General features: G+C 48.6%; 1 non-coding gene and 1 pseudogene across 1 annotated transcript; both read right to left on the bottom strand.

Moving 5' to 3' along the window:
* Positions 1-2,226: 2,226 nt before the first annotated feature.
* On the bottom strand, positions 2,227-2,322 carry LOC120888184 (U6 spliceosomal RNA; annotated as a pseudogene).
* Positions 2,323-7,767: 5,445 nt separating this feature from the next.
* Trnap-ugg (transfer RNA proline (anticodon UGG)) lies at positions 7,768-7,848 on the bottom strand. Its single transcript is given in 2 exon segments — positions 7,768-7,803; positions 7,812-7,848. It is a non-coding gene; the product is annotated as a tRNA-Pro (tRNA).
* Between the last annotated feature and the right edge of the window lie 6,168 nt (positions 7,849-14,016).

Raw genomic sequence — 14,016 nt, forward strand, 5'->3', positions numbered from 1 at the left:
TTTTTTATTTTTATTTTTTTTAGTTTGAGGTAGGATCTCTCTAAGTGGCCCAGGCTGACCTTGAACTTGGGAGTCTTCTGCCTTAGCCTCCTGATTAGCTGGGGATTATACATACAGGATTACTCCTGCCACTGTGCCCAGATAGAATATTATAATTTCAATATCTAACAGATACAAGAATGTATTAATGAGACTTGTCACTTTTTTCATACCAACTCTTTGAAATCAGGGGTGTATTTTGCACTCAGAGAATATCTTCATTCAGACTTGCCGCAGTTCAAGTGCTCAACAGCTACTTGTGGTTGGTGGCTATTGTATAGGATTACTGGGGTTGGAAAAATGGTAGCCTTGAAACCCAAATGTACTCAGATCAGGCTTAAGGCTCTGTGCAAGTGCTCTGCTAAAACACAATTGATTTCACCTTCTTCATATGGAACAACCCTATTTAATAAACACCTGGTCCTTTCCCCCATACATATCAGACCACTGTCGTTGCTCCTCCAAGCTGGTTTTTTTCTTCCCTGCTGTGTGCTGTACTCCTCTCTGTTCCTCAACTCTTTTCCCAGGATCATAGTCCCATCTTCTTTCTCCATCTGCATGATGCTTTTAGCCCACACCCCCGTATTTTTTCCTACTCCCTAGCTGACTTTCTACCCAACAGACTTTTATACCCAGCTGTGTGGTCCCAACATATCTACTTTCTTCTTCCCTGGGAAGTCCCTCCCTCACTAGCCACATTTCTCTTTACCAAACCAGATGCTCTTCCTCTCACAACCTCTCCCTTTTCTGCCTCTGTTACTTGCTCTTTGCCTACCCCCCATTTCTCCTGGAACAAGCTCCTTCTCTCTTGTTATCACTGTGTCTCTCCTTTTGCATGCTTACTCTCTCCCGTACTCTGCACTCTTTCCTCCAAGACTTATTATCTACACACTCTCTTTGCGCCCTTTTCTTCCAGTCCTCATGTAAGAAAAATGGAATCCAGGTGCTGGAATTGTGGCTCAGTGGTAGAGCACTTGCCTAACATGTGTGAGGTACTGGGTTCAATTCTCAGCACCACATATAAATAAAGTAAAAGTCCATCAACAACTAAAAAAATACTTAAAAGAAAAATGGAATCAATCAGGCTCCCTCGCCAAGGAAGCAATGACTAAGATGTCCTACGTAAGTCGGGAACAATAGAGCATGCTCATTCTTATATAACCACACATCACATTTGGCATGCAGCTGGCTCGTTGTAATTCTGTATATAAGCTGAGCAGGGACTTTCTGCAGCATGGATTGAATGAAGATCTGTCAGACCTCCCTGCAGCTCTGCATGTCTTCTGTAGACATATATAGACTATCTCATCCATCAATGATGGAATACACTTTCATCCCAGCTGCACACGGACCCTTCTCCAACACAGACCACGTTATGTAAGCTATCACATATGTTGGCATGCAATTGTAATATTACCTTAAAAGATTTTTTGGCACCTGTAGGGTCATTTTGATGGCTCCCTTTCCATTGGTATTAATTTTTTAAATTCTTGCTTTTTTCTTGATTTGACTTATTTATTTTTAAATCAAACTTTAGCTATATATATTATTTTTCTCTATTTTATATATTTCTGCCCCTGCTCTTACTTTTTCCTTCCTACAACATAATCTGAAAATAACTTGATTGTTATTCTAGCTTCTTTCTGATACAAAGACTCTAAGTTGCAAATATTCATCTGAGTACTGTTTCATCCCAGAGATCCTGATTTTAATCTTTTGGTATCACTTAGTTTGAAGCATTTTTTATTTGCTTTTACTGTGCTTTCTTCCTTGACCTCTGAGATATTTATATGTGCCATTTAATTTTGAAGTAGTTGACATGTGGAGGTGAGGTTCTATATAACTTTTTTTTTTTAGAGAGAGAATTTTAATATTTATTTTTTAGTTATCGGTGGACACAACACCATTGTTTGTATGTGGTGCTGAGGATCGAACCCAGGCCGCACGCATGCCAGGCGAGCGTGCTACCACTTGAGCCACATCCCCAGCCCGGTTCTATATAACTTAAGGTGATTGATTTCTAATGTAATAACTCATTTGGAAAACACAGTCTGCACAATTTCAATTTTTTTAAAAAAGTAATGGAAATGCTTTTATTTTAATTGTATTGGTTACATACATGTCAAAACTGATCAAATTGCAAACTTCAAATATGGGCATTTTATTGTGCTTAGATTTTACCTCAATAAAACTATGAAAAAAATGTAAACAAATAAAGTACACAGGGGTCAAGCTAATATTCTCTGTATCGTTCCAATTTTATTTTATGTCATAAATAAATACTGCAAAGCCAAAAAATATAAGTAAATAAAGAGCAAGCCAGGTGGACGCCCTCCAAGGCTTATGGAGGAGGGCTTCGCTGCGTGTCCGAGCTGTATCTAACGGCAGTGGTGGGGGCGTGGGGGATCCCCGGTGCTTCACTGCCACCACCAGACACATCGCCAACAACAAGCAATGTCAACTTGCAGGGCATGGAGAGAGACTGTGGCCGTGGCAGAGCTGGGAGGGCGGGCACAGTGCCACCGGCCCGTAGTCCCTTCAGCTCCCCAGTGTGGACAGTGAAGAAACCGGATAGATCCCGGAGAACAACTGTGGACTGTTGTGGGCTTAGTAAAGTGGCTCCCCCAGGTCCTGCTGCCGTTCCTTGACTGGCTGACCTGAGGGACGTATTGACTCACGACTTATGGGCATCCATTTTGATTTAGCCAATGCCTTCTCTCCCACAGATATCGCTGTTGGTGGCCAAGACCAATTTTCTTTCATGTGGGATGGGTGGCAGTGCACCATTCCCTTGCTGCCTCGGGGATATTTGCATAGACCATCTATGTACCTTGGTCCAGGAGCCTCTGACTTGGCCATGGCCAAAGCCATCCCCTGTGCGTCAATTCCACTATAATTGGGGATCGTTTGTTACCAGTGGTTCCTTTGCAGATTTAGTGGATGCTGTGCTGAAATCGCTAGTCCATCTGGCAACATGTAGTCTGTCTATCAATGGGAACAAGTTGCAAGGACCTGGATTGTCTGTCAATTTCTTGGGGGCATAAAGTTATTCCCAATGCAGTTATTGATAGGTTCCAGGCCCACCACATTTCCACAACCATAAAGCAATTACAAACCCTTTAGGGATTGTCAGGGTATTGGAGAGTGTTTTTTCCCCTCTCTGGCCCAAATGATACCGACTCTTCTGCCCTAGTAAAGAAGGGAGAAAAGTGGGACTGGGCTATAGGAAGTGACCAGGCACTCAAGGGAGCCAAGCAGACTGTGCAGAGCGCCCAGGGTCCCCTGTTGTCATCCCACAACCTCTGCCTGGACCTGGAGCATGCTGACCCTCAATGGAACTATACAAGGAGTCATATTTTTGCAGGTGTACAACAGTGGGCAACTCCATCACAGCCCTTTAGAGTTATTCAGTGTGGGATGGTGTAAGATGGCGTCCTACTGAAGCTGTGGAGCTTAACCAGAAGGCACCCCAGTGTGACAATAGGGGGCCAGGAGGATCTATGGGGTGGACCCTGCACGTCTTTTTCACTATAACAGTAAAAGGTTCTAACACTGGGAGTCATGAAATGGTGGCTGTGCCTACCTCTTGCCCCTGGGATATTTATGGGTATGTGGACAATGTAGGTAGCCATATTTACCTACCAACTGGACTGGTCCATGCACTGGGGGAAAGCCATACCTCACAGCAAAGTTTCCAAATTCCTATCCAAATGCTATCCAGTTGGGAAATGTAGTAGACACGGCTCTCCAGAGGAACAGTATCAACAGGAAGTATAATTATAAAAAGGGGATTCATTAGGCTGGCTTACCTGACCAGAAGCTGGATAGTCCACAATGGCCATCTGCAGTCTGGACAGCTGGAAGAACCAATAGCTGAAGCCCCAGACAAGAGGAATTAAAGGTGCTACCTGAGTCTGAGACTGAAGGCTTCTGGAGAATCGCTGGCAGAGTCTGGCTTGTGAAAATGAAGAAATGAGAGTCTGATATCCTCAGAGGATGACAGCAGCAACCAAGAGCCCCCTCAAGAAGAACCGAGCTTGCATCTGCTGCTGCTTCCTTGTTCTTCCAACTTTTATCCCATCCAAGCCATCATCCTATTGGACGGTGCTGCCCATGCTTAGGTGGGTCTCCATTTCAGTTGGCTCTCCCACATGCCAATCATTCCTGGACACACCCTCACGGACACACCCATAAGCCTCTTAATCATCAGCATATCTCAATCCAAGCAAGTTGACAATTCAAATTAAACCTTAGGGGACACTTTCAAGAGAAGGCTTTGTGTGAAGTGCACTCCACAGTGGTACTACCCCTTAGCCTTGCTTTCACCACAAGTGGCCACCATTGTTCATGAGGTGGAGAGTACAGCTCTGGCACTGCACACAGCCAGAGCCCTCAATGCCACTGTGAGTCCTTTGCCTTCTTAAATGAAGAAATGTGCCAAATGAAGAAAGCAGGTCAGGGAAATAGGATGGCGCTTGACACACTGACCACCTCCCAAGGTGGAGTATGCACCCTCTTGGCACTGTACCCATGGACCAGAGTGTCCCTGAACTCCTACCTCATAGTGGTGCATGCCTGTAATCCCAGTTACTGGAGAGGCTGAGGCAGGAGGACCACAAGTTCAAGACCAGCCTCAGCAACTTAGCAACGAAGCAACTTAGTGAGACCTTGTCTCACAACAAAAAATTAAAAGTTCTGGGGATATGGCTTAGGGGTTAAGCACCCTGGGTGCAATCCCTGCTACCAAAAAACAAACAAACAAAAAAGCATGCACATTCTTTTTTTTTTTTTTTAAGTAGTTGTTGATGGACCTTTATTTTATTTGTTTATTCACACACGGTACTGAGAATTGAATCTCGTGCCTCACATGCGCGCTACTACTGCGGCACAACCGAGCCCCAGAGCATGCACATTCTTATGAAACCACAGGATACATCTGGCGTGCTGCTGGCTTTGCTGTGACCCGGTATATAAAGCTGAGTGAGACTTTGAGCTGTGCGATGGCCACCCACTGAATAAGGTCACGTGGGGGCTCCTTACAGCCTGGCCAGTCTCCTTGGGGCTGCCTGGATCTGGATCAACCTGTCTGGGATAGAGGATGCACCACACCTGGAACCCTCTGCCCTTGCTCTCTGACAGCCCTCCCCCTGTCCCCGGTCTTCCCACTCCTCCTGCCACCTCCAAGCTCCATTGCTTCCCCGCCAGGCCTCGCCCTTACTCTGCCTCTTCTCTCAGTGGAGCCTGATCATGCTCTCTTCTTGGAGAAAAGCAAACAAAGGAAGAAAAGGAAAAAAGACTTTTCACAAAACTTGAGCCCCCAAACAAGTTCCCATGAGCCATGTTTGAAGAAGTGGAGTCAATCAGTCCCTTCAGGAGGAGGGTCCCTGAGGGAGGGTCCTGAGGCCTGACCCTCTCCCACTTGGAGTCCCTGGAGGGAGGAGGAGTTGGGAGACTAGCCAGGGGGGAACAACTCCCCAGGTTGACATTTGGGTGGGACCTGGAACGGCGTGGCCTCCGGAGAACAAGACAGCTCAGTCCTGAACAAGGACCTCAAATACCGAGTGCTCTTCTCGCTGTGCCCACTCGGGGTCCCTCTGGCCCCCACATTCTCCTGGGTCTTCCGCCTCATTCGCCTTGATTTATCAGCCCTTCTTGTGCCGCGTCCTTCCTCTGCTTGGCGCTCTGGCTCCCCCTTGCTTGGTCTGCACTTCATCCATCTACTCCCAGGGTTTCCCTGCCTTTCTCTTTTCTTTCTGTGTCTGCCTGTCTGTCTGTCTGACCTGGTGTGTCTCCTTCCTCGCTGGGGCCTTTCCGCATCTCTGTCACTTGGCTGTTTACCTAATGACCTGCTCCTTTTGACCATCTCACACCATGTTCCTCTCTGGAAAAATTATAGAATCAGACCCTCCCTGATACAGGTGTCAATCCCAGGTGAGACACTGGGGTCACGTGGGCCCCCTTCGTGCCATCTCTAGGAGCCTGGGGCCGAGCAGGAGGGAGCCACTGACGTCGGAGGAGGAGCAGAGCTGGTGAAGCCCTCCTGGAGTCGGGGGTGAGAGGGCGGTGGGTGGCGATTCCTCTCCTGCAGGTTCTGAGAGATTGCTCGGTTGTCCCGGCCTGAAGAGGTGGGAGCAGCCAGGTTTCCTGCAGGGCCAGGGTCACAGATTCGGAAGATGAACCTTGAGCTGGACAGAGCCCACGCTGGGAGTGAACTGTGCCGCCCGACAGAGGAAATGAGCTTGTTTTCACAGCCCCCCTGCTCACCTGCATGTCCTAGGTGTCCTGTGGGTCCTGCAGCAGTGAAGGACACGCCAGAGCAGGTGTCAGTCTCCTCTGAGAGGGGATCGCTGAGGCATAGACCACCTCTGCAGGCCCCATACCTGATGCCTGGCCGCACCAGGGCTCCTACCTGGACCCGCCTGTTCCCTCAGTTCTGGCTGAGGAGGATCCCTCCCGGGGTTTGCTTGTGTTTTCCCTGGAGGTGATGGGGTAAATCCTTTCAAGGATTCTGGGGAATTCAGGGTGTCTGAGCCTGGTCCCAAACTTCACATTTCCTCTGCAGCCTTATTTCATTAACCAATTCACCCAATGATTCGTTTTCTCACATTCATCATTTATCTGATTTTTATTCACTATTCGGAGAACTCGTTACTCATTTGTTCAATAATTATCATTTATTGGCTGAGTATCTGTGATTCTCGGGCTCTGTGCTGGGGCATAACCAGGGGCATAATGAGGAGTTGGAGAAGTCCTGACCTCCTGGTGATGACAATAAGGCCCGTGTATATGCAGTGCGTATGCCTGTATACACACATTCATTGACATCTGTGCATATACACTTGTGATGGGTAGGCTAGATAGCTATCGTACACATACATATATTCACTGGTACACACATATGCATTCAATACAAAGTGATCTGTATTTTTTCTCTGTGGATTGGAGAGTATATTGTGTGTAGAACACAGATAATATATGATTATATGAATGTTATATATGATAAATGATTAGAGAATTATAGGATGAAATGCACATAAAAAAAATTCAGCTTATCTTATCAGTGGGAATGGCTGTTCATCAAATCCAGTTTTTGTTTCTAAAACACACATTGACACCTTGCGAGCAGATCCCCAGCCAGGGGCTGTATTTCCAGCCCCCTTGCATGCAGGCGTGACCCTGTGACAGTTGCGTTCACTGGAGTGTTGGTGGGAATGATGGGCACTGCTGCCAACATCGTACCCCTGCAGCTGGAGGCACAGATGGCAGGAGCCTGTGTCTCCACCCCCCTCAGGGAAGGCAGAGATGCCAGGCACCCTGGGCCTTCTGGGAGTGAGCCCGGCCTGGCGCAGGTGCACCCCAGCCGCTCAGAAGGTGGTCGGGATCTGTTTCCCACTGACCCGCCTCTTCGCACACAGCAAATAAACCCACTCAGAAGCAGCTGCCGTATTCTACTTTCTAAATGTATGGATCGTCTCCTTCCAAGTCTTCAAACTTTGTAAGAGGGAAAAAGTCCGTTTGAAATGCAGTCTCCAATGAGAAGTCGTTAGCTTATCATTAGGTCAACAGATTCAACTCCCCACTGAGGTTTTCTAACTTTGCTACTAATATGAATAAAGCTAGCTGGGGACATAGCTCCTTTTCAACCTATTTGTGAAGCCATCAAGATATGGAGCAGTCCTCAACAAGTCTATTTTTCTTTCTTTCTTTTCTTTTTTTTTTTTTTTTTTTTGGTGGTGCTGGGGATTGAACCCAGGGCCTTTTGCATCCAAGAATCCAAGACAAACACTCTACCAACTGAGCTATATCCCCAGCCCCCTAACAAGTATATTTTTCAAGGGATCATCTCTAAGATATAAAAAATATGATTCTATTATTTCAGGAAAGTTGTCTGATTTTTATGGAATCTATGAATTTATGTCTATACCTCAGTAATCAAAGGCAACTTGTCTTTTTGGTCTAATTTGTTTACTGTCTCATTCTGAACTCCTATCTGTTACTCAAGGCTGACGAAGCCAAATTTTGAGTATGAAAGCTTTTTGTTTTAGAACACATTTGAGAAGGGCCTGAGAATAGAATTACAAAGACACAAATTCCTTCCTGAAAGCTGATTTTTTAGCTTAAGCCAGCATGGTGGCACATACCTGTGACTGCAGCTACTTGGGAAGCTAAGGCAAGTTCATGGCCTGCCTCAGCTATTTAGTGAGCTCCTGCCTCCAGATAAAAAGGACTAAGGATGTAGCTCAGTCGTCCAATGCTTACCTAGCATGTGAGAGGGCCTGACTTCCAACCCCTGAACTGCAAAACACACACACACACACACACACACACACACACACACACACACTAGCTCAGTGACTATCAATTAGTTCAGACTGAATAAATATCAATGATTTTATTACTGTGTTCATATTGGGGACATCTTTCTCCTCCCTTCAGATACCCAGAGCATCCAACACTTAGTGCTGTGAGGGGATGCAGAGTCCCCTGTCCGCCACTGGCTCCCCCTGTTTGGGCAGGAACTATGGGCCTTCACTCCCCATCAGCCAGCCTCCACTGGTCCCCTGCTTGCTGATTCCAGCCCAGGATCCGTGGCTTGCTGGTCCAGGAGGAGGCCAGCTCCTCTCTGCTCTCTGTTCTCTCCCGAGCCTAATTCAACTGTTGTCCACGCAGGTGGTCCTGGAGTTGACTCACTCGGGTAGAGACAGGTGGACACTTGGTTTAGCCAGAGGCTACCGCAGGTGAATGTGCTCAGAAGGGGGACACAGATGACATCGATGGAGGAGAAGAAGGGACAAACTGTAGAGATCAGCTGGGGTCCCATCCTGGGGGGCCTGGAATGGCAAGCTGGGAAGCTGGGACTTGATCCTCAGGGAGATGGGGAGCCAAGGAAGAGCTCTGAGCAGAGGAGAGACACAGGCTCAGCTCTGAGAGTTAGAGATCTCCCTGAGGTTGATGTGCAAGATGCAATGGCAGGGTGACAGTGGACACCCGAGTCCAGGACACTGGAGAAATGGGCCAGACCTTGGCTGTCCAGTGTGGCGAGCATGAGGCACATGTGCTGTTGAGAACTGGACCGCAGCTCATGGGAAGCGAGGTGTGCTTCACATGCACTCCAGCAGTCAGCGTGGAAATTGTGGATGATCCCCTCCTATCGACTTCATGCTGAAATCATTGTCTTGGACATTCTGAGTTAAATGAAAGACATCACTAACACTAATTCCACTTCTTGTTTTCTTTCTCTCTCCCTCTCTCTCTCCCTTTCCCCCCCTCTCTCTCAACACTAGGGAGAGAACCCAGAGTTGCTCTACTATCGAGCTGCACCTCTGGCTGCTTGAGGCCGGGTCTTGCTGAGTTGCCCAGGCTGGCCTTGAACTTGCCAACCTTCTGCCTAGGCAAGTGGTTGGGATGAAGGTGTGTGCCATGGCCCCTGGCTTTACTTCACTGTTCCTTGTAATGTGACTACTGCAAAACGTTAAAGGAGGTATGCATGCGTCTCGTGTTTGTGGCCCACATTCTATTTCTGCTGGGCATCCCTGCTCTCGATGAGTGGGTATGCCTCTTAGAGGAGGCTGGGGAGGCATCTGCCAGCCACACTCTGCTCAGAGAACTGATGTGGGGAGAAGGTAACAGAAGTCCAGAGTCCTCGGGTTTCTCCCAACCCACCGCCTTGTCCTGACGGCCTTGGGGAGGGCGGCTGACTGCAGGAGCAGAGGGCGCTGCCCTGGTGAGTTTCTTCATCTGTGGCTGCAAGGTGCGGCCTGTTTGTGGACACTGAGCAGATGGTACGGCAGTGATGCTGGCCGTTTCAAAGTGTACGTGAAATCACCATTCAAACGTGAAGCAGGCAGGGATCAGGACAGCAGCACAAGCAAAATCCAAAATCTCTATGTTATCAGAGTTAGTTCCAAACAGTACTAACTCATCTGAATGGAATAAAGTCCCTGGAAATAACAGATCTCATTGCAAAGGGGTTCTTCAAAGCTTTCACTCAGCAAATAACTGACTTCTCCCCAAATAGTGGGGAGCAGGAGGCAAACCCTGTGCTGTCCCATGTCACTGTGCTCCCTGAGCCAGTGTTCCTGCCGTGTTCGTACTGTGCCCAGCAGCCTTCTCAATGTTACCAGAGACCAGCGCTGAGTGTCCCCACGTTATGGAGAAGCCACAGAGACACAGAGACCAAGGACAGGCCAGGAGCAAAGTAAGGAATGGGCTAGGAGAGTGTCTGCCTCCAGCCTCAGCAACACAACTAGGCCCTGTCTTAAGGTAAAATTATTTATTTATTTATTTATTTATTTGAGAGAGAGAGAGAAAGAGAGAATTTTAATATTTATTTTTTGGTTTTCGGTGGACACAACATCTTTGTTGGTACGTGGTGCTGAGGATCAAACCCGGGCCGCACACATGCCAGGCGAGTGCGCTACCGCTTGAGCCACATTCCCAGCCCTCAACATAAAACTTAAAAAGGGCCCAGGATGGGGGCTGGGATTGTGGCTCAGCAGTAGAGCCTTTGCCTAGCACCTGTAAGGCCCTGGGTTCGATCCTCAGAACCACATAAAAATAAATAAATAAAATAAAGGTGTTGTGTTCAACTACCAGTAAAAAATAAATATTTAAAAAAGGGGAGCCGCGGAGGTAGGTCAGTGGTTAGGCACCCCTGGGTCCTACCCCAGCACCAAAGAGAGGAACAAGAAAGAGAAACAGGGCTGGGGTATCTCTCAGGGTAGAGGTCTTGCCTACATGCAGGACACCCTGGGCTCAGTCCCTAGTGCTGCAAACATAATTAATTGATTTTAATGAGAGTTTGTTCCACCTGTGGTGTGTGACTTCCCTACAGGCAAAACCTGGCCTCCATGTCCAGCTGGTCACTGAGCCCTTCTGATTCTACTTTATTAATCCTTTTCAATTTACTCTCTTCCTTTCCACTCCCAGAGCCCTGGCCCAACTCTGGCCTCATCTTGCTCCTCCTGAACATGAATGGCACTGCCAACCACAGGATGGTTCCGGTGTCCTAGGCTAACTGGACAAGGACAAGGTGCTAATCTAAGCCACAGCAAGTCCAGGATTCAGGGAAAGCCTGTGACTGGCAGCGCGAGGGTTAATCATGTGTCGACTTGATTGTCATGAGAGGCCCAGAAGCTGCTAAACACAGTTGCTGGCTGGGTCTGTGAGGGTCTTTCTGGAAGAGATTAGCCTTCGAATCCATAGACCAAGTAAAGAAGGTTGCCCTGGACAGCTGTGGGGCACGCCTGTAATCCCAGTGACTTGGCAGCCTGAGGCAGGAGGATCCCAAGTTCAAGTGCGAGGCCATCCTTTGTGCAATTAAGTGAGGCCCTAAGCAACTCAACAAGACCCTGTCTCCAAATAAAAAAATAAAAATAAAAAGGACTGGGGATGCAGCTCAGTGGTAAAATACCCCTGGTTCTAATCCACCGTACCCAAAAAAATAAATAAATAAATAAGGAAGACTGCCCTGGTCAGTGTGGGCAAGCCTCAGGCAACCTTGGGAGTCCCGAATAGGACCAGCAGGTGGGGGAAGGGTGGATGCACTCTCCTCTTGAATTGGGAGCTTCATGAGGTTCTCTGGCCCTGGGACACTGGAGCTCCTGATCTCAGGGCCTTGGACTTGGACTGTAGCTCTGCCTTCCTGGTTCTCCAGCTTGCAGATGGCAGATGGGAGCCTTCTAGGCCTCCAGGATTGGGGGACCCAATGCCCAGAATAGACCCCTCTCTTTCCCTCTACACTCTTGGGTGGGTTTGCATATCTTTATGGACGTCATGCAATCTCTCTATCCTGGTGGCTCATCTCTGCAGATCCCTGATGTGTCAAGGGGAGATGATGGGTCTGAGAAGTGAGGAACATGAGCCGTTTTCTGGGTGCCTGCCCCTCCTCCTTCACTGTTTTAACATCAGTGGTGTCTGAGTCTTCCTGATTGACAGGGACACGTGGGGGGAGCCTGAAGGCCAGACTGTTTGCCTGTCCCTCAAACCCATGGGGGAGGGGACAGCCAGAAGAGGAGCTTCCCGCCAGGGTCAGTGGTCAGGGAGTGAAGACACCGCTCACAGGAGAGGAAGTTTCACAAGCTCAGGCCCCATGATGTGTGACTGTGCCTTGGGATGTGGAGCCCTGGACAGCTGATGGCTTTGGGGTGCTGTGTGAGGTCTGCCGGGAAGATGTCACTGGCTCAGCTTGCCCCCCTCCTGGGTGGGAGCCTGGCCTGGCGGGTGGGTGTACAAGCACCAGCGTGGTCTCTGGCGCCAGGCAGACCAAGGTGGAGGTCAGCGCGTCCTCTGCCACCTCTGCTGTGTAGGTCCGTCTCTGAGCCTCCGTGCCCCCTCTGTACCTTAGGAAGATGCTTTCCCTCTTCTGGCAGGCTGGCTGAGAGCTGCTGCTGCTGCTGCTGGGGAGGCAATGGTGAGGGCAGCGCTGAGCTCTCCAGGTGTCAGCAAGGTGGTATGGAAACCCAGGATGTGACGGCCACGGGCCAACCCTGGTCTCAGCCAGCGCCTCCCAAGACCTGGGCATTTTGTGACATCCCCGGTAAAAGGTAGTCCATTTCCACACCCCGTTACTGAGCACAGACCTCACTGATGGTGGGTTCAACTGGGGTGGGAGATGGCCCGTCCTTCATACTCTATGCACTAGTCCCTCCAGAAACCCACCAAAGCGTTCCTCCAGGCATCTGAAGTTGGTTTTTTGGTCTTGTTTTTGTTTTTTTCTCTTTCCTTCTGTCCTTCTCCAAGTGACTTCAAAGATGTATTTTTTATCCCACCTGATTTAGCTCCACCTGCAAACAAGCACCCTCAGCTCACCCAGCCCTGCCACAGAGAGGACCCCCACAGGTGGCCTTTGGATGTGTTCCCTCAACAGAAACCAGTCTCTTCTGGAATGAGAAAAGGGGAATTCTATTGATAGGAGCACTTTTTTTCCCTGTTCCTTTACAGTTTATTGTAGAGAAGTGTTTCAGAGCAGAATCTCTTAGGGAGCTTCATGAACAAAAAGCATTTGCCAGGCCCAGTGGCACACGCCTGTAATCCCAGTGGCTCGGGAGGCTGAGGCAGGAGGATGGTGAGTTCATAGCCAGCCTTAGCAACTTAGGCCCTAAGCAACTCAGTGAGACCTTATCTCTAAATAAAATATAAAATAGGGCTGGGGATGTGGATTAGTGGTTAGGCACCTTGGGTTTAATCCCAGATACCAAAAAATAAATAAATAAATAAACCAGCACTTGGTGCCTGACATCTCTCAGTCCCTGCCCCACCCCCACTGCTTCAGGAGGCCCAGGAAGCGCCCAGGTGGTGTATCTACATGCTCATAACTATGCCTATAATTTATGTACAAGAATATAATATTGTATTGCATATGTCTTTGAAAATGTCCTTGGTGATCATTTTTTAAAACATTTATCTAGAAGTAGTTGGACACAATACCTTTTTTTTACTTATTCATTTTTATGTGGTGCTGAGGATTGAAGTCAGGGCCTTGCATGTGCTAGGCAAGTGCTCTACCACTGAGCCACACTCCCAGCCCCTCCTTGGTGATCATAACGTGCACTCTTAGCTGAGAACCGAGGGTGACCACCACCACCAGCTTTAGAGGGCCTTAGCCTGGACCTGCCTCTCACTATGATGGTCAGGGGACACTGAGAAAGTGACCTCAGAGTAGATCTACTTCTCAGTGTACAACAGTCAAAATGCAGAGTCCCTACACAGGGTTGCATGAGGCGTCAGTGGGGTCGTAGAGGAAATGTGCGCAGATCCACTCACTCAGTCCCCACTCACCCACTCCTGCACCAATTTAGTCCATGTACTCCACATTGAATGAGCATCTCCATGAACCCAGCCCTAGGGACCCAGAGGTCACGCTCAGGCAGGGGCCATTCATTCTCACCTCATTGGTGACGGTTGCTCTTTGTGACATCTGAACCCAGAGACAGCCTGTGACCTCTGTCCTTGGCTTCCACTAGGAATCAGTCACAG

This window comes from Ictidomys tridecemlineatus, chromosome 15 (genome assembly GCF_052094955.1).
Source record: "Ictidomys tridecemlineatus isolate mIctTri1 chromosome 15, mIctTri1.hap1, whole genome shotgun sequence".
Classification (NCBI taxonomy): Eukaryota; Metazoa; Chordata; class Mammalia; order Rodentia; family Sciuridae; genus Ictidomys; species Ictidomys tridecemlineatus.